Source organism: Mastomys coucha, unplaced genomic scaffold (genome assembly GCF_008632895.1).
Source record: "Mastomys coucha isolate ucsf_1 unplaced genomic scaffold, UCSF_Mcou_1 pScaffold14, whole genome shotgun sequence".
In the NCBI taxonomy this organism is placed as follows: domain Eukaryota; kingdom Metazoa; phylum Chordata; class Mammalia; order Rodentia; family Muridae; genus Mastomys; species Mastomys coucha.
The window spans coordinates 41,675,224-41,703,017 of record NW_022196896.1 but is presented as its reverse complement, the minus strand read 5'-3'; the positions used below and the strand labels follow the sequence as shown (position 1 = coordinate 41,703,017).

The window sequence follows — 27,794 nt, the reverse complement described above, 5'->3', positions numbered from 1 at the left end:
TCCTCATCTCTTAGTTTCTTTAAGATTATTACTATCCTTGCCTGCCCTTAGCATTCCCTCTTGGTGTGAAGACTCCTATCCTGGCACTTAAAGCCCACAGTTTTTGTTTGCACAGTAGTTTCTCACTTCTGGCACTGCCCTCCAGTATCACCTACCAGGTAGCATCTTGGAAAATGAATCACTCTCAACAGGTGGATTTAATAGTCCTTGTGTTTAAGACCTTACACCCACATTCGGACTCCTCATTTCAAATCTCTGCTCCCCTGCAAAGCTCACCCCAGTTTCTCTCATGTCTTAGTGTCTACAATGCATCTTGCTACTCTTCTCCATTACTTTTCCCAGAGCCCCCTCCTTGTCGGATCAGAGCCACAGTAGCTTAGTGAGTTTACTGCATTCATTTGAGATAAGGCCTCACTTTGTAGCCAGGGCTGTCCTGGAACTCACAGAGATCTACTTTCCTGTGCCTCTGCCTCCCCATTGCTAGAATTAAAGGTATGCTCCACAGTCTGGATGGCATTGAATTATCTTACCGGTTGACTGAATCTCACCTGTGTCTTCCGAGTTACAGAAGAGCCTACCCACAAGTTGGTTGTCGTAGGTATGTATGTAATAGACTCATAAGGGTTGATGGTAGCCCTCCCACATTTGAATGATTGAGAATGTAAGTTTAAAAGGGAGAGCTTAGATAGCATGCTTGCTAGCATGCTCGAGACCTTGGGATCCATCCTTGAACTGGCAAAAACAGAGGCATAGCCTTTATGGAATGTTAAGTTTGGGTGGTCTTTTTTCAGAAATACGTCTGCAGAGATGCAGGCTGGCTAACCCCTGTGCAAGCCCCTCCTTGCTGCCCACAAAGGGAGTCCTGTAAGGACAGCCTATGGGCCAGTGAGATGACTCAGTTGGTAAAAGTGCTTTCCACTAAACCTGGCAACCTGAGTTTGATCTCAGGAACCCACTTTGTAGAAGGAGAGAAATGACTCCAGCAAGCTGCCCTCTGACCTCCGCAACACCTTACCCCCACACATAACATAAGTCCCCTGAAAGTGGTGTTTTCAGCACTAACACTTTATGAAAACAAGCAACTGTGCTCTGGTTACCACATGGGGACAACACAATCTTCTTGAGGCGTTTTATTAACATGTTCTAGGTGACATTTCCTCTGGTGTTCTTTGACCAGAGCAACATGCTTTAAATTCCACGTCTGGTGGCTGGAACATTCATCCTGTCATCTAAGAGCCTTGAGCTGTTTCTACACAGTACACACTCTCCAATGCATACAGAGTGTTCAGTGAATTAGAAGAATTTTCCTGCCTCCTCTAATTTGGAACAATCAAAACCAATTCAGGTTCTAAAGAATTTTAGCCTCGAGTCGAGTTACAAGTTTGGGGGTTTAGGCCCTAGGACTAGATATGCTCATGCACTTCTGCTTTATATTTAGATAGAGAGGCTGGGGACCTTCCTCTCTATAGCCACAGCCCTAATGAGCACCCTTTACAAAAATGTTCTTATTATTGTTTGATCATTTTGTATGTATAGATGTTGTGCCTGCATGTATGTCTGTGCACCACATGTGTGCAGTGGGCTTAGAAGGCAGAAGAGGGCATTGGATCCTCCGGGACTGATGGTTGTGAGCCACCATATGGGTGCTGGGGATAAAATCCAGGTTCTGTGAAAGGGCTACCAACCCAGTACCCTAATGAGCATTATTAACCTACCAGGATCCTGAAAAACATTTATACATTTTAATCTTTGTTTTACCAATGGGAAAACCAAGTCTGGCCATGGTAACCCATTCTTCATCTGTAGAACACAGTCTCTGAGGGAAACAACTATTACAGAGGGAAGATTCATTATGGATCACGGTTCCACAGACTTCTGTCCATGCTGGGCATCATTCCAGATGGTATTACTGGTATAGGTGACTAGGCATGATATCTTGGGGCCTCATTGAACCATCTAAGACCCAAACCCACAAGTTCCTCTGTTTTTCCCAAATTTGCAGCCCAGCTAGTAGGAAAAACTCTCCACTTGGCTTGGCCCCCTGTCAATCAGATCAGCATGTCTCATCCAGTCATCAACTTAACTCAGCTTCCTGCGCTGCAGCTCAGTCCTGCCATGGAATTTGTCAAAGGAGCCAATCCTATTCTTCCCTACAAGCCCTCTCCAGCTAGACACAGACACTCCATCCCAGCTACAAAAAGCTAGCCTCCCCCAGTTCTGTGGTTCACTGTGGTCCTAGTCCCAGAGTGCATATGGCCTTGAGCCTACTCCCCCAGGCAGTGAGTACGTGACCAAGTGGATCTTCACTGCTCAGCCTCCAGTGCTGTGAGCTTTAATGTCCCCAGAGCTCTAGGGTGGAACTAAAAGAAGAAAACAATGATCAGACATTAATACTAATACTAAAAGGAATTTATTACACAGACCTATTGCCAAACAGGCCATCTTTAGACTTTTGCTAAGCATCATGCTATTTGCAAGTAGAAATAAATTTTAGCTCAAATAATGTCAAGCAGACCTAACCTTTATTAATTTCTACACCCCTGAGCTTTGCCATCTGCTGTTTTTAATTTGTATTTTGCTCACCTAGAGGTCTGTGAGGTCAGTAGCATGTTCCCTTTCTCTGGGCAAGCTTTAGCTGCCTGGAGGCAAAGGATAAAAAGATGACCCTTTCATGGCTGTTGTTTAAATCCACTAACTACATTCTTCCAAGAAAAAGGAGCAGAAGGAATTTTTCTCATTTCCATAGATGGCAGAGTATAATAAACAGTTTTTTTTTTAAATCTGGGACATCCTATTATTAATACATTTCCGAATTCTCAGCCCTAGAAACAAACCTTCTGATGTAATTTCTTTCCTCTCCATGAGATTTACAATGGAAAGGTCATGTTTGTACTAGACTTTGGTTTGAAATTAATCTTCTCTCCTTGTATTTCTATAGAATCCAGGCACTTTATTATTTAGTCATTTCCAAATATGAAATGCTTGTCATTCTTCAACAACGACCTAATCTTCCGTTTTTGGGTGGAGAAAGGGAAACTGCAAGCCATTGCAGGACACAGGTCACTCGGAGGGTTAGGAGGAGCCCTAACGTGCCTCCCTCTACATCTCAGTCTACAAAAAAAAATGTAAAATGTCCTCTGAGCTGCATGTACAATATTTTCTTGCCATGGAAAGGTGTCTGTGCAGAGCCCATCTGCATCTGGACATGGGATACTCCGGGAATGTTGGCAGGAGGATTGCAGAATTGGGTAGGCAAGGCTAAGTAATGAGTTCTTTTTTAAATCTTGTTTTTATGTTTTAACTGAACTCGTTTAGTTTTAGTAAGCATATGAAATACTGTTTTGTTTTGTTTTTTGTCTTTTTTGGAGGGTGTAGTGGGGGGTTGTTCTAAGACAAAATTTCTGTTTGCAACCCTGGCTGTCCTGGAGTTCACTCTATAGACCAGGTTGGTCTCAAACTCAAGAGATCACTCTGCCTCTGCCTCCCAAATGCTGGGATTAAAGGTATATCCTGGATTTCTTTGTGGTATCTTCCTGTCGTTCTATTTTGCTTGTATTTATCCCCTGTCATTGTCCCATATGCTGCCCCCTGCTCCAGATGGTATCTGTCTTCTTCCTAAATAGTGCCCTTTCTGCTTTCAAATTATGGACGTATGGAGTTAAGTCTAGGCCCCCTCTAGTGAGACAGAATATGCAATAGCAATGTGCATCTCTTTTCCCTCTCTCTCATTATACATAATTAGTTCAAGGCCAACTGGGGCGACACATAGCCAGTCTGTCTCAAAAAAGGAAACCTCAACAACAAAGTTTACTTGGATTCTGTTGTACAAAATAAATAGATATGTTCAGACCTCTCAACACTGAGGCTCTGCCTTCAGCATACCCCCTTGTCCTTCTGGTGCTGTGTCTTATATAAACATACAATATTAGAACAAAGACTCATTTAAGCACTATCTGTTGCTCAACAAACCTCTACTAAGTGGGTAGGGATAGCTCTTGTGAAATCTCATAACACTTTATCGACATATACACTGAGCTTTTATGTTATTCCTGAAGCCAGACGAGACCCTGCCCACCCCCTCACTTCAGAGCTTCCTCGCTTGACTAATTCTAAAGAGTAAATTGATTTTCTCATCCTTTGCTGCCTTGACAATAGGAAGGCTGGCGCCCAACATTGCTAAAACGACAGCTCCCTCCCACCCAAGGGGAAAGAATGCGTGTTAATATCTTTAATGATCGGCATCTTTATGAGAATGCAACATCATTTATCCTCAGCAATAACCTGCCTAGGATTAAAATGTACTTGGGGCTTAGAACGGAAGTAATCTGTCAGGAGAAATTATTTAGACTGATGTGAATTAACCAAGTAAATTGGCTTCTGATAGCTTCCTAAAGACATGTAAATTCAAGTTGGTTGTAAGTTAGCATGAGCTGCAGGAGAATGAGGTAAAGAACTGGCATTCTAGAGGAGGAAAATGTACCACATTTACTGGATAAACTCAGTTGTGTCTACTAGGAACTCGAAATGATGTCAGGAGGACACTGAACTCAAGAGGATATGCTGAGTGAGCAGGCAGACAGCTCGCCTACTCAGAGCAGCAGTGGGACATCTTAGAACGATGTCCTTGGAAGGCCCTGACTCTAAACCGTCTGGAGTATTCACTGTACACAACTCTAGTCCTCTCAGGATTGCCTTTAAAGGACCAGTGCTGCTTTAGAGCCAGCTACTGCACAACAATGTGCAGGAAGATCTGTGTCCTGCAAGAGCGCCTCCCATCGGGACGACAGCTAACAAGTTTTTACCAGAATCTCACTAGTCTCTTCCTCCAAAGTTTCACAGCAAACTCTTTTTTTAAACCTATTTACCCAGAAAACCTAGGAAAGCGCAGAAGAAGCATCATAGCTGTCTGGGAAGCATAACTACTCTGGAAAACAAGTGTAAATTGTTGGAAAATGTGAACTGCCTCCATGGAATTGATGACTACACTTTACTGTTTAGAAGCTGCTCGGGAAATTTTACAGTCTGAGTGTCTTATAAGAACTTGCTCAATGCTATCTTTTTTAGGGAATGGGAAACACATTCTCTTTCCATGGAGCATTGGCTGAGAGGCAATCCCGGTAGCCATACACACAGAAAGGTATTGGTTGATGGTATAGCTCTATGACAGAGCACAGGCTCAGCACGAGTTGAACCTTGTCCACTCCTTGATAACCCCAAACACAATCATGATACATACATACGTATGTATGTGTGTATGTATGCATGCATGTATGTATGTATGTATGTATGTATATACAAAGCCAGTAAGAATCTTGTTAAAGAGATGGAGATGGATAATAACCTCAATGTTTTTCTGACTTTAGACCAAGGAATAAACAGTCCCTTGATGTTCATGGAAGTGAAAATGTTCATGTGAGTATATATGTGTGTTTGTATGCACATGCATGTAGATGTCAGAGATTAACATCCTCTGACATACCTCAGATGCCTTCTGCCTGGATTTTTGAAACAGTGTCTCTTACTGGCCTAGCCTGCTATCCAGCCTCTGGGATTTATCGGTCTCTACCACTCCAGCCATAGGATTAAAAGCACATTCAATGTTATATGGATTCTGGGTTTTGCATTCAAGGTCTCAAATACTTTCCTGACTGAACTATCTCCTAAGCTACCAATTCCATGTTTTATGTTAGAATTTTAAGATCTAAGCCTAGGTACACTAGGGGGAGGGTAGACTGTCAGAGAGGCAGAAGACATTGAGCACAAACTAAACCAAGTTTGTCACCTGGTCTCTGTGTATGCAAGTGGAGGCACAGACGCTAATGTGGTGCCTTGCATGCCAAGGATCAGGTGCTGGGGCGGGGAGGCCAAAGTGGAAGCAGAGGTTGTAAGAGATGGGACACAGAGTGTCATCCACTACAGAGGTTGCAGACTGAGAGCTACTGATAAGGGCGTGCTGAGAAACAGAGAGAAAAGGCCTCAGTAGGCAGATCCTGTGAGCCCCTTGCCTGGGGCTGAGAACTATGGTTATGAAGCAGAGGCTAAGACTTGAGCCAGGGACAAGTAGAAAGAGCAGGAAGGGAAGTGATGACAGGCAGGCAAGGCTAAGCTGAGTAACCTGAGCAAGGTTGCCTGACTCCAGGCGAAGCACATTTTACCCACAATTCCTTCACATGGCAGTAAAGTCAGGTGTCTCTGGACTAAAGCAATGGCGGCTTTTCAGAAGCAAGTGGAGCTGCGTGAACATGGGCCTCTGTGCTCATCTATCTTATTCGGGCAAAAAAAAAAAAAAGAAAAAAAACCCAGTATCTGGATGATTGGCATGTGAAAGTTCAGAGTGAAGAGACACCACAAAGGGGGCCACTGTAAGTGTGCCTTCAAAGGGTGTGGGCTGGCGAGTATAGCATCTGGGAGACAGAGGAAGGCAGATCTGTGACATCAAGACAGCCTGGTCTACATAGCAAATTCCTGGCCAGCCTGTGCTGCATAGTGAGACCCTAGTTTTTTGTTTTATTTTTTAAGAAAGAAGGAGGAAGAGGTGGTTGTGTTGGAGGAGGAGGAGGAAGAGGAGGAAGAGGGGGAAGAGGAAGAGGAGGAAGAGAAAAGAAAATGAAGAGGAGGCAAGGTAAGAAGATGTTTGCCATCACAGTCCTTCCGTGAGTCATTGCTTGGTGGGAAAGAACCTGCATCTCCTACAAATATCTGTGCTTCTGCTTGGGCCTTTGCCAAAGTTTTGAATTCTTTATTTAACTGCTTAGAGCAAAAGGAAGAAAAAAATCATGAAATCTAAACAACCATGCTCCTGAACCTCTTTTCCCCATTTTCCTTTTGTCATTCAGACAAGTGACCATAATCTAAACAAAGTGATCCAGGCAAAGGCCACATCTGTCGAACTAACAGGAGGGCAGGTCAGCTGGACAAGGGCTGACAAGCATTTAAAAGAATAATGTGTTCTCTCTCTCTCATTCAAAAATATAATTTGTTCTCTCTCTCTTCTCTCTTCTCTCTCTCTCTCTCTCTCTCTCTCTCTCTCTCTCTCTCTCTCTCTCTTTCTGGCTTCAAGACTGTGCTTTGCTATAAAGTTGAGTTTTGGTGAGTTGAGCCAACTTAAATTTTAGGTCTTGTGTTTAAGTATTTAGACCATAATGTCTTAAAAGCTTTTTAATAGAGAACGCTAAACATCATCCATTCATTAAACAAGCAATTATTGAAAATTTAGAGTGGGCCAGGGACTGTTGTGGATTCATATAAGATTGTTCAACCCATATATATATGTGTGTACATATATATATATGTACATATATATATATATATATATATACACATATACATATATGTGTACACACATATATTCTTACAAACTTGAATAGAATTTGTCAGGGTTAAAAAAATTAATAAATATAAGGAAAAGAAATTGATTAAACTCTCATCTAGGCTTAAGTAAAGAGAACACCTAGGGCAGGACTCCTGCTCAGCATTGGGAGCCTGGGTTCAATCCTTAGCATAGCAAAAATACATTTAAATGTATATGTATATGATGTCTGTACACACATACAAGGTTCACTGAGATGGCTCAGTGGGTAAGGTTCTTGCTGCCAAGCCTGGTGACCTAAGTTTGATCCCTAGGATGCATGTGGTAGAAGGAGAGAACAAATTCCTTAAAGTTGTCCTCTGACCTCCATATATCGGTAATGGCATGTACAAATGAATACATGTAATACATGTAATAACACTTTCAATAAATAAATGAATAAAGGTACTATTCAGGGAAATGGAGAAAATGTAATATCTAATTTTCTGTTACCCCCACCCTGCTTTGATGAATATGTGTCTAGCATTGCTGGAGCGCTCAAACTCTATAGCTCAACTTCTTACACAGAAGTTGGGGAGAAACCAAAGAGAGAGAGAGGAGAGCTGAGAAAGGGAAAATATATCTCTTCTTCTAAGTGCATGGGAAGCCATCTGTACACATCATGGTACTAAATTACTAAATATTAATATTTTAATGTGTTTTACCCAAGAATAAAAATATTACATAATGCATGACTTAATTTTAATGTTTTACCAAAAATACACAATATTACATAATGTATGAGGCAGAGGCAGAAGCAGAGGCAGGATTGCATCAGCCTGATTTAGTTCTAGACTACATAAAGAGATTCTCAGCTCAAAAAAAAGTACAAAATTAAATTATGAATTGTCCTTGACCAGTGGCACTAGTATTTGTGACTGACTGGAAGGTGGTGTGACCCTGGTTTGTAAAGACATTTAAGTGGAACTTAACTTTTCAGTTTATATAAATGGATTACAGAAAAGCAAGTGAAATCAATTTGTACCCTTCACACTATGGCTCTTCAGCTCTACTGTGTGTGCAATTAATTAACTTTCTCATGTTTGCATTTCTTTACCAAAACCTACAAAGCTAAAAAGAGTTGCAAATTTAATAGAAAATGATAAGACAACAAGAAATCAATTACTCAGATGAATCTGTGGTTGATAAATTGTCCTAATTGGCTTTATAAAGATCATTCTCAGGTACATGTATCCCTCAACCTATGGTGGGGTTTCAGCCTGATCAGGATGTTGAAAATTAAAAGTACCATTAATTGAAGATGCATTTGATCCATGTAGCCCATCAAACATCATCACCTAGACAAGTGGAACAATCTTGGGACACTTACGTCAGTCTCTAGTTAGGCAAAACCACCAAAGCAAAGTCAATTTTATAATAAATAGCAATTTCTTAGGATTTCTTAGGAAATTCATTGAATACTCTACTGAAAATTGAAATATAAGGTGGGTGTATGGGTATTCCTTCAGCAGCATGACTGTGGAGTTAATCATTAAGCTGAACCATTGTGTCAGAGTAGGGTCTCTGTCTGTCTCTGTCTGTCTCTGTCTCTGTATCTCTCTCTCTCTCTCTCTCTCTCTCTGTGTGTGTGTGTGTGTGTATTGAAGGGACTAGAAACATAAGAAGAAAAACTATGTTCCTTCTCTTTAAAATATTGAAAATAATCTTCAGAGATTATGGTCTTGTTGGCTAGATATTAACATTTTGGTGTGTACTATCTATGAAAGTTTCCTATCCTTAAAAATGGGCATGAATTTAATTATGTAATATTCTCCATAAGGTTGCAAAACACAAATAAAATGCTTAGAAGTGCTTTACAAAGTTTCAGGTGTCAGGTATTATATGAAATTTAACAATGTATACTTGGGGCCAGAGAGATGACTCATGTGTTAAAGCACTGGCCACTAACCCTCAATCTGATTTTGATCCTTGAAACTGATATGGTGGCGGGAGAGAACCAACTCCCAAAAGTTGTCTTCTGACCTACACATGTGTGCTGTGATATGTATTATATGCCTCCTTCCAAATAAGTATATAAATATAATTTTTTAAAAAATAAAAATGTACATTTTATTTTATTATTTTATTTTTTCTTATTTTCTCTTTTCCTTTCCTTTCCTTTCCTTTCCTTTCCTTTCCTTCCCTTTCCTTTCCTTTTTTCTTTTTTGGTTTTTCAAGACAGGGTTTCTCTGTATAGCCCTGGCTGTCCTGGAACTCACTCTGTAGACCAGGCTGGCCTCGAACTCAGAAATCCGCCTGCCTCTGCCTCCCAAGTGCTGGGATTAAAGGCGTGCACCACCACCGCCCAGCTTGACAAGAAATCTTTTTAATTTCAGATTATTAAGTTGTTTTCTTATGGTGCAAAATGAGAAATGTGAAGTAAGGAGTATGATATTCTTTTCTTAACCAATTTTAATTTTATTTTCTTTGCATACAGATAGTTTTAAACATAATTTATGTGGGTACATAATTGTACCTACACTCCTGAATTTAAATGTAGTACAGAGTTTAGTCTCCCATTTCTTTTGGTAAAGCTCTATTACTTGAAGAAATCTTCCAAATGACATTTTACTGCTGAGTGACAGTTCAGCTGCTCACACTCGGTACTATTGTACCGAGCGAGGAGTCATGAGTTGTATGGGTAGGGAGAGCTCACTCCCTTTCTTATGGGAGGTCTTTGTAATGACTCTTCATTACCCCACCAACAGTTCTGGGTTCCCACACTGAGGCTCCAGCCCACAACCTCAGGATCAGGGAAATGCTGCGCTCTCTCCACTTTGCCTTTCAGGCGCTCAGCAGTGGCAGCTCTTCCTGTTTCCTCAAATACAGCCAATTCCCCATGGCTTAGCTCAACGAAGACATTTAGAAGGAGTGATGAATAACATTTAGTGGGTATTTTTAAAAATGCCATTCTAAAGAGTATGGGGGTGCACCCCTGCTGTCTGAACACTTCAGAAGTGGCCAGGAGATAGGCACACTCTAGCAAGTTTGGGTCTAGCCTAGGCTTCGTAGCCAGACTGTCTCCAAAGGAAGTATCGTAAGAACAAACCCCACCAAACAGATGCACGGAAGAGCAAAGTTCTTCAGCACAGAGGCGCACGCTCTCCAGAGCGGCAGCGCTACTCGTTTGTTTTGGAATAAATTGTCAACATAAATACACCCAAAAAATATATTTTCCCTATAATTCTTTGTGATGTTCAGTTTTTCACTTGGGAACATAGCAAGAGAGTCCATGGTTGAGGAAGAAATGAATCTCATGCCCTTGGGTCTTAACATGAAGCTGAACACGAACTCACGTCAGTCCCGGTGGTAATCAGGATATTTGGACTTTTTAAACATTTTTTTTCTTTTGTCCTATGCGTGAGTAAGTGTGTGTACCACAGTGCCCAGGAGAGCCAAAAGAGGATCACCCTGGGACTGGAGTCGCAGTAAATTGTGAGCTGGAGCTCCGTCCTCTGCAAGGACAGCCAGGGCCCTTCATCGCTGAGGCACCTCTCCAGCCCCAATATAAAACCTGCATTGTGGAATTCTCTCCGGTAGAAACCCTCTGGAAACTAGGGATGCAACTGCGACAGAATGCTTGCCTAACATGCAAGGCCCTTGGTTTGATCTCATTACAAGAAGGAAGAGTGTACACCCTTAATCCCAGCACTTGGGAGGCAGAGGCAGGCAGATCTCTGAATTTGAGGCCAGCCTGGTCTACAGAGTGAGTTCCAGGACAGCCAGGGCTACATACAGAAACCCTGTCATGGGAAAACAAAACCAACCAACCAACCAACCAACCAACCAACCAACCAACCAAGCAAACAAAATGGAAGGAAAGATTCTCTGATTTCTGGCACTTCTCTCCACAAGTTTACCTCATCCCTCTTTAGATCTAAAATCTCCTTAGATGTTCTCCAAGATATTTGTTCTTCTAACATTCTCTATTTCAGTATTGTTTGAGATAAATCAACACACAAGATTCACTGTCTTTACAAAATGTATCAGTTATATCTTCTCATGTGCTTACCCATTGTCTTAACAAAGGTATCCTTGCCTAGACAAATAACAAGCCACATTTTTGGTGAGGGAGAGAGAGAGAGAGGAGAGAGAGAGAGAGAGAGAGAGAGAGAGAGAGAGAGAGAGAGAGAGAGAGAGAGAGAGAGAGAGAGAGAGAGAGAGAGAGAGAAAGAGAGAGAGAGAGAGAGATTCTCCATGGAGTTTATGGTATGTCCAGTTGTGCTGAGCAGCAGACAGCTCGGTCTCTCCTTTATCACCTTCCCAAACAATCTGGTCTGGCTTTAATTTTACAGGTCCCCAAACCCACAACTGTCACAACCTCCTGCGTTCAACTCTCAGGAGAAATTAATTGACAACATAGAGCTCTGAGTGGCTGGCATGGGAAAGACACCCAGCTATACAATTTCACATCTAATCAAGAAAGATGGGGATCAGGGTTGGCCTATTGTCTCTCTGAATCTGTTTCTGGCTGGAATCCAGCTGGCTCTAAAGCTGCCCTGGAGAGTGATGTGGGCAGAAGATGGAAAAATGTTCAAGCCAGACAATCAGTGTCTGTGAGAGTGTCTTTCGTGTTGTCAGAAGTGCCCGGGGTAGCAGTGCATTTATGCTGATTAGCGTCCTGAAATTCTTAATGACCAAAGTACAATTTCTAGCCCAGTTATCTTTGCCCACTCTGCGACTGTAATGAGGATCTGCAGCATAGAAGGTTATACGATATCCAAACCATGCTTAACAGAACAGGCTTAAACCTCAATCTCTGCCTTTTTGAGTCTAATAACCCAAGGAATTAGGAAGCAAAATCTATGAGGAAGGGCAAGAATGCAAATTTGTGCATACCTAAGGGCTAAAATGATGACAAAATTTTAAGTGGACACACAGAAAAGGAGATTATAGATGTCTGGAAGGGTTTGGGAAAGAAAGTTCCATTCAGGTATGGGGATGGGCATTGGGGTAGGGGTGTAGGAATCTTTCTTTTCAAACCAAGATGGGCTAGTTTTGGTCTGTGGAAGCATTATGGGAGTTAGGCTCAGCACAGAATGCTGTGTGAACAAGTAGTTTATAACAGAGGTAAGGTGTAAGCTCAGGATGCCTGAGACCAGTTTAGTTAAGAGCATAAAAGTACATGGAGGGAGGATGTGATGTGAAAAGGGTGTGGATGTCCATCAGTGGAAGCTGTAAAAACTACTAAGGAGCTGTTCTCAAGTAGAAGACATGAAAGAATAGACCCATCCCACAGAGGTAGGTGTGCAAGGTTAGTGGAGACTAGAGAGGGTGGAACTCAATTCAGAAACACAGAGCTGCAGACTTTTTGGTCCCTGTATCTGTCTACTGTGTTAGTTGTAATGATATCTTTATTTTGTTTGATTTGAAACAGTCTCACCATATAGGTCCGATCTGGCCTGGAACTTACTATGTAGACTAGGCAGCCTTGAACTTTCCAGCTTCTGCCTCCCAAGTGATTACAGACATAGACCACCGTGTCAGCTCAACAGTTTATTCCTTCAGACTTAAGGAAAGAGAAGAGCTTGCCGATGAAAGAAAAGAGTAACTGATCTAGATGGAGAATGGAAAGAAACAAGTTCTTTATCAGTCTGCTTTGAATCTCGCTATTGGCCACAGCCAGTGCTGGGACCTGGGTTCCAGTGTTTGTGCTGCTTCCCATGGCACTGCCTGCTTCTGTTTCTTTGTGGTACCTATAGCCATCATCACACTGTTTTTATTTCCATTCAAGTCTTGCCAAGTTATCAAGGAAACAACAAAATGTGTGTTAGTTTTTTATTTGTTCACTGTGAAATATAATTCACATGACTCTAAGAATTAGCCTAGGTTCAGCTATTCCTATAGTCCTGGGTATTCCTATAGTCTCAGCTATTCCTATAGTCCCGGCTATTCCTATAGTCCCGGCTATTCCTATAGTCCCGGCTATTCCTATAGTCCCGGCTATTCCTATAGTCCCGGCTATTCCTATAGTCCCAGATATTCCTATAGTCCCGGCTATTCCTATAGTCCCGGCTATTCCTATAGTCCCGGCTATTCCTATAGTCCCAGCTATTCCTATAGTCCCGGCTATTCCTATAGTCCCACGCTTCTGCTCCTGATTCAGTTGTAGACCAGACCAGACTGGTACTGGAATATTAATTAGATGTTCTTGGAGCAAAATGGCTAATCACAGTAACAGTTATTAGACATGCTTTCTTGTACTCACCTGTGTGTGCACGCATGAGAGAGAGAGAGAGAGAGAGAGAGAGAGAGAGAGCACAAATGCATGTGAAGGCCAGATTATAATCTTGGGTGTCATTCCTCAGGTACCACCCACCTTGGTTTTTAAGATAGGTTCTCTTATTGGCCTGGAGCTCAGCAAGTCAGCTGAGCTAGTTGGTCCAGTCAATGAACCCCAAGGACATACCTGTTTTCACCTCTCTGGTTTACAAGCACATGCAGCCACCTGACCTTTTTTTTTTTTTTAATTATTATTAAATGTGAATTCTGGGGGCTGAACTTTATACTTGGCAAAGTAAACACTTACAGCTGAGCTGTCTCCTCAGTCGAACATGAAAATTTTCATGTTTATTTTTTCTTTGCTTTCTGTCTTTATTTTTGTGTCAAGAAAGTGAGTCCATGGCAAAATGTGTTTTGACCTCATAGGTATTATTTTTCATTCTACTTCATTACTTCTTTTCTTTTATTAAGAACACTGAACTTTTCCATTTCAAGAGGCCTTTGTGACACTAATAGACAGGCCTACATGCTTATCCTGCAGAAACACATCTCAGAATTGGAATTTGAAATTGAGCCATTCAGAGAATTGGATGAGGCAGTGTATACTTGTTCTCCTGGCATCTCTGGGATGGAGGCAGGAGGATCTCAAGTTCAGATCTTCCTTGGCAATACAGTGAGGTTGAGGCCACCCTAAATTGCATCAGATCCCGTTTCAATGTAAGCTCCTGAATAGGAGCGCCTGTTCCCTGACCTCACTAAAGAGTCTTCCATTAAGGACATCATCCCTTTGAGCTAGGTGGGTGCTGGAGGAGGCCTGAGGCTCTGCAGCCCAGCCAAGTGATCCCTATCAATCTAACTTCAGAGCTTGGGTATTAGGTCTTCCACCCATGTACTGGAGTCTCATCAGTTCAGTTGGCAGCCATTAATGGCTTTCAAATATAAACTGGTTCATGTCAATCATGCTCTCATGCCAGGCAACTCTGAGTGAGAAATGGACTACAGGTTCTGAGACCCTAGCTGGTGGTTCTCCCAAAGAAACCAAAGTAGCTGATTCAGAGCACTCACTTACATAATAGATCCAGGCCAAAGTCTTCATTAAAAACTTGACTGGAACCCAAGTCTCTTTTGAGGAACCAAAATGCTGTCACGCCTCCATGGTCACTGCTATTTCCATACACTTTCATAAATTAGGAAATTCATGGGTTGGAGAAATGGCTTGGCAATTAAGAGCATACACTGCTCTTACAGATAACTACCCTTCAGTTCAGAGCACCATTAATGGCTGACAATCACCTGTAACTCCAGCTTAGCGAATCTGGTGCCATCTTCTGTCATCCATGGGCACCTGCAAACACTTGTGTGTCTGCATAAGCCCGCACACAAACACGTGCACCCATAATTTAAAAATAAAATACATTTTTAAAGAAATATATTTCGATTGCAAATCATGCTAGTTCAAGCTCTTTGTTCCTTTGGTCACAGTGCCCCCAGGATACAGCGCAAGAAGATGAAATGACCAACATAGTTGTCCCCTTTAAGAAAACAGTAGCTAAGTCCTGGAATCCATCTACTGCATTAGGTTGGTGCTCTCCTAAGGAATGCTTCCCCTGACTTAAAAAGGCAATTACAGGACTGAAATAAAATGAATAGAAAGAGGAAGCAAGACTTCTGAGGAGATAGAATGGGAGACTAAAGAATTCAGGGCCAGGCTTGAGTGCAAAGCAACTTCCAGCCCAGTCTGTAACCTTTTCCTAAATCTTAAAATTCAGAACTATGCTGTATGTTAATTACCTTGATTGGATCACTGCAGATTGTAAATATGTGTCAAATGTCACACTTGACTTCACAAATTTGTTCAATTACCATGTACCAATTAACATTTTTTAAAGAACTACTTGTTTTGTAGGGAAGAAAGGAGTGTGTGAGTGTGTATATCATTTGTAATACTTGTCATTTATACATTCTGTAAGAGGCTATCAGTCAAGCTCTTCCTTGGTAAAATCTGAAGGTTTATGAGCCAAAGCAACTTAAATATTTTATCTCTTTTGCCTCTGGACTATCTTTAAATTTTACGTTCATTTCCACCAGCGTTATCTTAGCTCAGAGAAGAGAATTCTAAGAAAGAAGAGTAGTTTGGTGTTCTGACTTGAAAAGTCATTATTTTCCCAAACTTAGAAATACCAGAATTTTATTAGCCAATCAATAATCTCCTCTCCCTCCTCTCCCTTCCTTCCTCCTTCTCCTCCTTGCCCCTCTTTCTAATCTTAGAAACGATTCTTTTTAGTCTAAGGGGAAATGTCTTAGTTCTGTAAACATTTGTTGGATTCCTGTTTCACATCTATCAATGATCAGAGTTAGATTTTGGCAGTTTGCATTTACATTCACATAGTTTAAATATTTACTTATTTTTGTATGTATGAATGTTTTGTGTGCACGATGTAAACAGGCCACATGCATGCAATGCCTGAGGAAGCTAAGTAAGGGCATCGGCTCCTCTGGAATCTGGAGCTGGAAACAGTTGGAAACTGCCACGTAGGTGCTGAACCTGGGTCCTTTGCAAGATAAGAATGCACTTGTGTGCATGTGCATGTGCGTGTGTGTGGTGGGTACAGGGGGCATACATGAGTGCTCAATTGCTGTGCCATCTCGTCAGCCTGTGTTTGAAGATTTTACCCATATTTGCATTATGGAGTTATTCCAAATGTGATTTGAATGAAAACAAACCTCTACTACATAATAACCTCTGAAAAACACTGTCACTGTCTTCAGACACACCAGAAGAGGGCATCAAATCCCATCACAGATGGTTGTGAGCCACCATGTGGTTGCTGAGAATTGAACTCAGGACCCCTGGAAGAACAGACAGTGCTCTTAACCACTGAGACATCTCTCCTGCCCAATTCTTTTTAAATTTTTAATTGTTTTATGTGTTATGGGAGTTTCACCTGATTGCATGTCTGTTATGTACCATGTTCATGTCTGGTACCACAGAGGACAGAAAAGGCAATGGATCTGATAGATCTGCAATTGGAGATAATTGTGGGTGCTGGAAAGCCAACCCCAGTCCCTTGAAGATCAGAAAGTGCTCTTAACCACCAAGCCATATCTCCCGCAACCCCTTTAAAATGAATTTTATTTTGAGTGTGTGTGCTTATGCTTATGTGAGCAGACACACGTCACAGCACTCCGGAGAAGGTGAGGACAAGCTCCATGAGCGGGAGTCTCCTTCCACCATGTGGGATCCAGGACGGAAGGCAGATCGCCTTTGCCTACTGACCCGTCTCTCCTTTTTAAGGCTTTGGTTTAACTGGCAACAGCAGCATCTCTGCCTGATGTGTCAAGAGTCTGCAGTCTGGCGTGGTTTAAGTAGGACCTGACACACTTATTTCAGATGTATTCAGAGTGCTAGCAGGGCCAGCATAACTGCCTCTTCTCTGTCCTCTCTTCCTTTTCTCGGTCACTCCTTCTCTCTTCCTTCCCCTTCACTTGGATGGAGATTCCATTTACGGTACAAATAGGCAAATGCAAGTACTGAAGGGCAAGTGTTAAGGTAAATCGTCCCCTACAAGGCAGCACAGAGCTCTTGGGCCTGAATCACATTCTGACCTATGTGCATATGGCCATATTCAGCCAACCTCAAGTTCTAATTCCTTCAACAGGGGATCTGTTGACACCCCTTTTATTTAATTAGCACTAACAACAGATAGTTTCTCACAAAATTCTCTGCACTGCTATGGAGTGTGTATATGTGTGTGTGCGTGTGTATGTGTGTGTGAGTGTGTATATGTGTAGGTATGTGTGTGGTGTACATGTGTGTGCGAGAGAGTGTCTGCATGCTTCCACACACAGTGAATCTTTCAGGGAGATCAGAGTCTCCTTTGTCATTCTGCACATCTCTCCACACACAAGATACACATATGAACACAGGAAGTTCTCAGCCAAGGTGTTGGGTTCTTGCTCGTGCTCCTTTTAGGATCCTGTTCTATTTAGGAGGCCAAGCATGATTCTTTGTTAGAACATGGAAGCCACAGCTAGAAGGTGGATTCTGCTCTGTTTCATGGTAAGCATACTCCTAAATCCTTAAACGCAGAAATAGAAAAGACTTGGTAATTCATGGGAAGCCTGGGGTATGCCAAATAAAAGTTAGTACATATCTTCAACTTTACTATCTGTCATGTTCCAAACACCTTCCTTGTTTGACTAGTGTGAAGCTCTCAGGAGGAAAATGCAGAACAGGATTTGTGGGGGCTTCTCCTTCTGGGATGTGCATCCAGTAAGATGAAAGCTGACCTTTCTCAAATCCCTGGATGCCGCCCAGCACATCTGTCTTTCAGGACGTGCTTTCTGCTCACTAGACGACTGCTTATGGGCAGGTGGAGGTTAAGGAGGAGCCGCTGTACAGGGCAGGTGGAGGTTAAGGAGGAGCCGCTGTACAGGGCAGGTGGAGGTTAAGGAGGAGCCGCTGTACAGGGCAGGTGGAGGTTAAGGAGGAGCCGCTGTACAGGGCAGGTGGAGGTTAAGGAGGAGCCGCTGTACAGGGCAGGTGGAGGTTAAGGAGGAGCCGCTGTACAGGGCAGGAAGTCTAATTTAGGGAACATGTTATGTTGTGGAGAGGTGGATGGGGGCTAAGCCCTATTTGTGGTACGCATTTTGAGGGTAATATCTACAGGCTCACCCTTGTGAAGTATCATCAATAAGGACACACTCTGAATCCAAACAATCCTTTCCCTGGCTCATGTGACTGTTCTGAAGCTCAGCCTTAGGACAGTACTCGGAATTAACAGCAAGCGACGTTACTTGGGTTAGATCATTCTGTCATGGGAGTGAGTGGAGACCTGAAACCCTCATTCAGGTTCCACTTTGCTTTTTAGGGGATGTTATAACTGACCAGAAAAAATGGGTAGAGACATAGACTGGATGCTATTAGGGTTTTCATTAAAGAAATAAAAGATTTTCCCAAGTTCTTGAAACATTCTATTTGTGGACTTTTCTGTAGTTTCTGAAGTGGAAATACTATATAGAAGAAGAGTAACAAACAAGCAAACAAAACCAAACAAAAACCACGAGTTCAGCTCATTGCAGCCGCAGAACTAGGATTTCACAATTACAATTTGTATTTTAGGTAAAGTCTGAGCCCATGGCAACCTCAGAATTGGTTAAAGCTTAAAACAGGAGAAATCAAATAAAGAAAAGTACACATAAGGAGAGAAAAACATTAGGGCTGATTTCTCTGATTTCAAAATATATACTTTAAAAAAGAGATTTATTCTTTTTATTTCTGTGTGTAGTATAAGAGTTAGTGTGTGCATGCAATGCCCAGACAGGCCAGAAGAGGACATTAACTCCCCTGGAACTGGAGTTATAGAGAGCTGCAACTACTGTCTGGGTGTTGGGACCCAGGCCCTCTGTAAGAGCAGGAAGAGCTTTTTACTCAGAGTTATCTCTGAGCCGTCAAATTATCTGTAATTAGGTGCTAAGGTTTCGATTCTTCCTTTTTAGAAAATTCCTTAAAGCTCCTGAGTTCATTTAACCTTAGAAAACTCATTATGTAGCATAGGCTAGCCTTTGAACTTGTAGTAAGTAGTCTTAGCACTTCATCCTCCCAAGGGCTGCTATGCTCAGGGAGAATCTTTCTTTTAAGTATATTAATTATTATTGTGCATGTGCTTGAGTGTGCATGAGTGTGCTGTCACAGAACAATCTTTGGGAATTGGTTTTCTCCTATTTTCACATGGCTTCTGGAAATTGAACTAGGGTTTCCAGGCTTGTGTGGCAAATGGTTTTCCCTGCTGAGCCACCTCAGGACAGTTCAGTCTTCATTCCTGGATCCCTCCTGGTTCTAAGCTGTAACCCTGTGCTGGGATCTGTTTAACATGAATCTCCAGATCAATTTTGGGAGACTCCACCTTTGGCAATGAAGACTCATCACCCTGAATCAATGTCTGAACAACTTCAGAGCTGTGTCGCTCTGCCCCTCAGTGACATAGAAAGTGTTTCCTATCTTGGCATTTGTGTTGTTAAAAACAAACAAAAAATGGAAACAAGAAAAGATATTATGGTGGATGTTGATAGTGTGATCCCATATCTCCGTGATCCCAGAGCCTGAGAGGTGGAAAGAAGATCCTGAGGTTTGGGGCAGCCTGGGCTACACAATAAAATCTTCTCAAGGGAAACCAAATCAGGCAAGGCTTTAACTTTGAAAATAGAGCCTTTTATAAATTAATAAGACGTTAGTACATTATTAATTGGGAATACAGGAGCCATATATTTTTAGGGCAAAGTAGAATAGCTTGGCTGGTACAGCTGAAAATGGAGCCAGGCAATTAAAAGTCAGTTCTTTTTCAAAGTTCTGGAGACAAGTCTGCAGGGGAAGGAGTCTGCGGAGGCAGGGCATCTAGTTTTTATTGGGATGTGTTGGGGGTGATGTTTTTACTTTCTTCCTGTCTCCTGGCCTTCTGCAGGGGCAGCCCAGGCGGTCAGAGTGACAAGACCACCCTTCGACCATTCCAGGCTCCTGAAAATGTGTCAAAGAACCAGTGTCCTTCCACAAGCACATTTTGCTACATGGAATACAAAGCTTATGTGAGAGAATTTCTTGCTCAGTTGTACTTCCCAAAAAAAGGTACCAACAGAAGATTCCATTTTCCCTGGTAAATACAGAGTTTGGGACAAGCGAGGGACTCGGGCTGACTGCATTTACCTTTGTGTTAAATTTTAGAGGTGAGGATCCCTTTTCTTTCTTGCCTGCATGTTTTTTTTTTTTTTTTTTTTTTTTTTTTTTTTTTTTTTTTTTTTTTTTTTTTGTTTTTGTTATTGTTTTTGTTTTTTTTTTAACCAATTACTTCTGGAAGACTGACCTAAATCCTTTGTTTATTTAGTCTGGTGTGTGTGTGTGTGTGTGTGTGTATGAGTGTGTGTGTGTGCATGGGTGTGTGTGTTGTCTGCCTGTATGTTTGTAAATCACTTGCTCATCTGAATGCCTGTGGAAGCCAGAATATAGCACTAGATTCCCTAAAATTGGAGCTATAGATGGTGTGAGCCATTGTATAGATACAGGACATTGAACCTGGATCCTCTGACAGAGCAGCCAGTGCTCTTAACTTCTGAACCATTTCTTAAGCCCTCCTAATCTTCCTAGATTGTATGCCAGAAGGAAGAGAAGGGATCTTGGAGAATGGTCCACTTTGGCTACCCTTGCTCTTTATTATCCTTAGTGCTGAACTCAGGACTTGTTCCTCCAAGTAGCATCACTAGCTCAGTGTGGACCTCACAGATCCATCAATGCCGTTACTTCAAATCCCTCATGGCCCAAACTACCTTTCTCCTTCCACCCCTCCCATCTCTATTTTCCCTGCTTTTGGAAATGCTGAATAGAGCACAGGCTGAGATAGAAGGAATGATGAAGTGACAAGAGACCACTCATTCCTACGCTGTGGGTCCTTGAGTGTACTTGTCCACTTCCTATGGTTGCTAACCATCCAATAGTAGATATGCTATGATATATGCTGTGGGATGTTTTATTCTCAACATTCTAAGGTAAGTACTCCTGTATCCGTCTTACAGATATGTAACTAACCATTGTTTGTTCCTCTGTTCAAGGCTGCATAGGCAAGGAATATCATCTCTCCATGAGAACATGGGCTTGGACTACCCAGATCTACAGCCATAGTTGGTGATCCCATATCACCAACTATGATAGAGGGGCAATTCATAGGTATAATTCCTGTCAGAGTCATCAATGGATGCTGAAATAAATGGAAATTTTTTACCTAACAATCTTGACTTGGGACAATAATTTCACATTTTGATTACAAGTGATGCTTCCCCTAAGGGCTCTTAAAATAAAATCGATTGAGTTTCATGCTTGCTCCTCTTTTGTGATGGATAGATAAGGAGGAAGCACTAAGAGTTGGCTCATAGCTTCGAAGGGGTTACTAGAGAGTGCCTTCCATGTCTGAGTGTCTCAGTGAGGTGGTGAGCACACTATGTGGAGATGAATATAAAACAGGTTAATCTCTGCCACCTTACTCGAAGAGCCAACAAGGTAAAATAAACAAACCACCGCCGGGCCGCTGGTTGTACACGCCTTTAATCCCAGCACTTGGGAGGCAGAGGCAGGCAGATTTCTGAGTTTGAGGCCAGCCTGATCTACAGAGTGAGTTCCAGGACAGCCAGGGCTACACAGAGAAACCCTGTCTCGAAAAACCAAAAAAAAAAAAAAAAAAAAAAAAAAAAAAAAAAAAAAAAAAAAAAAGCAAACCACCAAAGCAGGATATAATAAAGCAATTATGCATGCTACAATTGTATATGTATAGTACAATGTATATAATTCACTAGATCAGGACCAGTATTGAGAGGAGGAAGGCTCCCATCTGTGTGAGTGGTTGGAGGCCTTTCGGAGAATGTGGAGATCAGGCTAAAACTCTGAAAGATGAGTAAGTAGAGAGGGGTGAATTAAATGACCTTTTTCATACACAGGCTTATGAATATAGAACCAGAAAGAACCACATGGCCTTAGAGTTCAGCGGAGAATACTCGCTTAGCACACAGCGGCCCTGGGTTCCATTCCTAGGTCCCCAGATGAACAGTGTACATGATATGAGTTCACTTCCCACTCAACAGGGTTGCAAATGATTAGGAAGAGGAGGCTTAGAAGGTGTGGACACTGACCTAGTCACTGTAGTGGGGGCAAACTTTTGCTACTGTGGGATGGGTGGGAATATACCTGGAAAACTGACGCTAACTATCAGTGGGCCAGCATGGGAAGGTGCAGCTCAGTGGAAGAATACATGGTTTTCTGTGCCTGAGGCCTCAATTTCCAGCACATTCACAAACAGAGGGAAATGGAGACAAAAAGGACCGGTCAGGAGACTGTTGCATCAGCCCACATGTAAGAGAATCATTGCACTGGGGCGGTAGCTGCAGGCCAGATGTGGAAGATATATTAAAGGAGAGGACTCTTAGGATTTGATGACAGATTGGCTGTAGGGAAGAGGGAAACGCTGGGTGGAGGGAAGAAGCTGAGAGGGGAGTTCACATGCTTTTTCCTTTCCTCCCCTTCTCTTCCTTCTGGCACACAATTGAACTGAGATGGAATTGAAAATATTTTTAAACAGGAAACATTTTCAGGCATTTCTTTTTCCCTGCAAAATACCTTCTTTTGACTTTTTTTCATAGATCTTACATAAAGGTGAGTTAATCATATGGCCTCATACTTAATTTTACAGAAGAGCCTCTTTGTTCCAATGTCAGTAATGACAAAAATATGAATATTTAGAGCAGACTACAAAGTTGAAATCCCTTTGAGTTCATTCTGACTATGCAGTTTTGCATGCAGAAAAAAAAAAAAAAAGAACCAGATGTCCTGACTACACCCATTAGGTGGCCTGATTCACAAGGTAAAAGTTGGGGACATCCAACACTATACACAACTCAGTATAGGAAATTCTCCTTTGAGGACTAAAAGAGCAGAAGTTTCAAATCCCAAACCTTATTCTATGCAAAGGGAGTTAGGAAAAGAAAAGTGTCACACTTGCCACTTGGCTGGAACATGACAATAGAAATGGTTACAACAATCTGTCTGATGGCCCATTAAGTTCCCCAGATGGAAACAGAGTATAGACTTTAGTGTCTTGATAGAGGTCCCCATTCAATCTGCCAAGACTGTAATAAATGTATTTCAGTAACCCCCATCATAAAAGTGAATTTTGTAACTTTTATGAATCAAGCTTTCTATCCACCTCTCAGAAATGTCACCTTAATTCAAATCTAGGTAGAAGGACACAGCTACAGGACACACAGAACCTTGCCCCACTCAGGTTCTTTCCCTGAGAGGGACCCCTGTGTGTTCAAACTCTCTTACAGCAGTTAGAACACTGATGGGAATTTCATGTGTTAGTAGCCTAGTGTTGTCATAAAGAGACCAAATGTCACACTGAGGGATGTTAAAGTCACTACAAATAAGTCTCTCAATGTTTGCCAGCTGGACCGGGTAGATCCAGATTATGACGAGAGACAGAGATTGCCCTGTGGGCACCATCTTTTACGTTCGCACTTTCTGTTCATTGAGTTACTTTACATTGCTTTGTTAGGAAGACGGAAGCAGAAGTTTCTGCCTTCAAGGTGTGAATTTACTACTTCCAACACTCAGGATCTTGTTTGTGCCTTGCTGCCTTGAACTGGTGATTCTTTGGGGTGGGAGAAGAGGGGTCTGCCATATTATATACCTCCTGACCAGCCAACTTGGTGAACAGTCTCCAGGCATAGGCTCATGGGGCCCATGTGGGGTTTCCATTCATAAGCAGAACTTTCTTCTTGCCTTTGTTAGAATACCATCGTGGGACATCTCCTTGGGTGAAAGCCAGCCCAACTGCAGGGCTTTATGTTGTCCTGAAATAATGCTACAATGGTACCAAATGGCCTGGCCAGTAAGCTCTGAACCTGCTCCGTGCCTGATATGAAGGGAGACATTAGTCTTCCTTCCCTACTCTGAAACCTCAGTTCCACAGCAAAACTAACATGGAATGAATGGAATTCCAAATGGCTTCAGCTTATGAACTAAGTCCTAGTTCACTTTGGTTACGTAATGTTGGGACTCAGATAATGCTCAGAATTACTGGTGGGAGAATGCTTTTCACTGAAGATGTTCAGACCTTGGCCATAGGACATTCTGAAAAACATCTCAGCACCGTACTGGGATAATGGTTTTGTCTTAACTTTTTTTTTTTTTTTTAAAAAAGATGAGCTTTTGAAGTCAGCTCTATGATTACAAAAATATAAGGCTGAAACCTGAAACCAAATGTTAGAGACCTTAAGTCAAATCACAGAGTCCCAGGCATTCATCCTATTACTCTACTTATTACATAGCTCCTACTTGCAAACAGCCCAGATACATTTTGTGTACAAAAATCTCTCACCTGCAAAGGGTAAGGACCAGGTTGGAGTCTTCTACGGAATTCGCAATCCCTCTAGGGCCAGGTTCTTTCACAGTGCAGGTATATAGTTTCTCAGTCTCTGAATGCAGTAAAAGAAGTAACCCTGACTTACCCATCTTGCTCAAACACTTGAAAAATAAAAATACCTTTTTAGTCCTTCAGAAAATAAGGCACCAATTTGAAAGGCTTGCTTTTTTTTTTTTTTTAACGACATAAGATGTTGCATGTAATGTCCTTGTTATATTCCATTCAATTAAATCCTGGTGGGTGATTTTGGCAGAGCAGTTAGCCACACATCAGATGACAACTCACTTACTGTTGCTCAGCACCCAGATGACCATTAATTTCCAATGACTAATTTGTAATTAAAATCTTTTTGTTTATTTGTTTCTAGCTGGGGCTGAACATCTCTTTACATTTAATTAACACCGTTTAAAGCCTATAAATGCAGCGACTTCAATGACCCATAGCAAATATGCTACTTATTTTTTCCTGATTGTAAAACTCACACACAGATCTACCAGTGAATTACGTCCATCTGCTCCCCTGCAACAGCAACTGGGCTGCGTTACAGAGCGATTTCCTCCTACCTCCCCTCTTTGCTTTGCTTCCAGCTCTTAAGTATTTCTGTTTCAGAGCCGACCCAAAGACTGCACCGACCGTAGCCAGATCTTTTCTTCTAAGGAGTTCCCAGACTTAGTCTCCAAAAATGATTAAAAACCACTCTTGCTCCATCCCAAATCGACCCAATCTACCTCGCACAAATTCAGTTAACAAGGCGTTTCCGACTCTGCCAGTTGGTCATAGACCCTTAGAAGAATCTTTTCCTATGAGGAGAACGCAACAGCTTTAAAGTGATCTCTTTAATGGTGAGAGCTAAAACAAACGCTTTCTTGGCCTTGCCCAACCTTGATGAGCCGTCTGCATCTACTCTTCTGCGCCTACAACGGGAACCTCAAGGTACCCGGGCTCCCAAAGACAGTTTCTTCGTTACACCTTCAAAAGCATCGTAGGAGAAGCGTTAGCGCTACAAAGACAGCCGAGCCAGAGCTATGTGCACTGTTATCTGTCAGCTGTACAATAGCGGCATTGATGGAACAGCGAGGACCGGCTTTGACAAGTGTGCTGGGCTAGCATTACATTCCAAACTACTGCGGCGAGAGAGAGGGGAGAGAGCGAGAAAGCGAGAAGAGAGAGAGGGAGGGGAGAGGAGAAGAAGAAAGAGAGGGAGAGAGGGAGAGAGAGAGAGAGAGAGAGAGAGAGAGAGAGAGAGAGAGAGAGAGAGAGAGAGAGAGAGAGAGAGAGAGAGAGAGAGAGAGAGAGAGAGAGAGAGAGAGAATTGATTTGGTGTCTTTTACTTTACCTGAAAATACAGCGTTTCTTGTGGCTGCTGCAAATGAATTCCTCCTCCTCTTCCCCAAAGCCAAGTACTTGGATTTGCCTGCACTCTCACTTGGAGAAGACCACACAGCTCCAGCAGGCAGCCTTCCTTCTCTTAATCCCCACTCGAATGTGATGACACACACTAACCCCAACCATCTGTTGAAACACGTCCTCAAGCACTCAGCACAGTGCTGTGTCAAGACAGGCTGCCCAATCCAATTGCTGGGGCTGAGAGTCTCGTACGGATTGGAGGCGGAGGACTGGGCAGGGACGGGGAGGTCGGAGAACTCCCCAGCCAAGTAACCTGAGATTTTCGGAGAGAAAGGACTGCTACAAAAAGAGGAGTGGGAGGTGCGGCGGGGAAGGTAGAGCGAATGAATTATTCTGGTGGCCAGTTGTGGTTACTTTTCACAAGTCTCTGTGCTCCTGGGTGGGTGGAGGGGATTCTCGGTGGGATGCCCAGGAACACTGACAATCTTTTACAGCTCATCTATTGAGGGCAATGTCCTCAGCAAGCCGCTCCCCGCATCACCCCATGGGAGATAAAAGATTCTTCTTGTCATGCTGATAAAGTGTTAAATGTGGGAGTAGTTTGCACTGAAATGTGACATCTACATTTTGAAATCTAAACTCCTACCTTCCTTTGATTGGGGGCGGCCGCCTCCAACATTCCTGGAAGGGCTTGGGGGGTGGTGTCGCAGCTATGAGCCAAAACTTCTTTTTCTCACTGGGTTGTTCACATGTCTCCTCTGCTAAACCAGAGACTGTCAATGAAAACCATTTGACTCTACTTTTCTAAAGCAGCTCACACTTTCCTAGATAAAGGTGGCTTTTAATCACTTCCTACATCCACAACCATCTCGGGATTACAGGTTCTGGTACTAGAAGGCTACACTCTGCCAGTAGTTATTTTTATTGGTTTCTAGTTAATTGTGCTTCTAACACCCACGCAGCTCAAGAATCTCATTAACAATTTTGCTTTGAAATATTTTCAGTTTGGGGTTGTTTAAATACATTCTTCTTGTGTACTTTTTTTTTTTCAAAATGCAGTTTCTCTGAATTGTTCTTATAAAAGTAGTTACATTGATAACCTGATCCAGAAAAGTGTTACATTTGTTACATATAAGAAGATATTGAGAACTAAATTCATCACTTTAAAAAAATCTTATCCCTTCAAGAATTCCATCAGACATCCCAGGAATTTGGATAATCTTAAAGAGTAAAGAAGAATTTTAAAATACCATCTACTGCCTAACTGTGCCTGTTGGAAGCTAACATTTAAATATTACACCTTTTGAGGTTTGTGGTGTGAAAACCAATCACTTATTGGGTGGGGGAGGGGGACGGCGGGAGAGAAGTTTAAACTTCCCCAAAGCCTAAAAGATCCAGATTACAAATAGGTAGCTGATATTTGGCATATCAATGTCATAAAACGTTTTTTTTTTTTTCCAGTAACAAGCAACATTGGCTGATTGGCTTTGTTGTTGCTGTTTTGCATGTTTCTGTGATGTTATATAAGTGTGTTTACAGTGCCTTCTGGGGCAAGTTTCCAAAGCACAGAACAGAGGAGCGGAGAGTAGCTGTGCAGTGGTGTCTCCTCTACTAGGTCATCAGGAGAGGGGAAGGGAGCAAGATGGGGGAGTGGGAGTTCTGACTTCATTTGTTTATTGTCTTCCCAGAGTGATTATAAGGTGTCTGCTTTACTATGTATCACAAATTCTAAGCTACCCTTGACTCCCGCGCTCCCACATCCAGAAATATAAGCAACACAGATATTGTCAACAATGCAATTGGCAGGATAGGCCTAATGCTTCCTTGGGGCACCATAAAATTTTAATAGTGCCAATTACTGTAGGGCAATTTTATTCTGTCTTGTTTTTGGAGGAGTGAGTGGGTAATAGTTAATC

The 27,794-nt window shown here is 42.2% G+C and overlaps 1 protein-coding gene across 7 annotated transcripts in view; it reads right to left on the bottom strand.

Moving 5' to 3' along the window:
* The window catches only part of Sulf1 (sulfatase 1), a 168,234-nt gene extending 141,941 nt beyond the window's left edge, over positions 1-26,293 (bottom strand). For 3 of the 7 annotated variants that reach the window (XM_031366871.1, XM_031366870.1, XM_031366867.1), the window contains exon 1: positions 25,868-26,284. The gene's annotated coding sequence lies outside the window, so the exon portion shown is untranslated. Of the gene's footprint in view, positions 1-24,486; positions 24,584-25,867 lie in introns of all 7 variants that reach the window. The other 4 variants (XM_031366872.1, XM_031366868.1, XM_031366875.1 and 1 more) reach the window with 3 other exon arrangements.
* Positions 26,294-27,794: the final 1,501 nt, after the last annotated feature.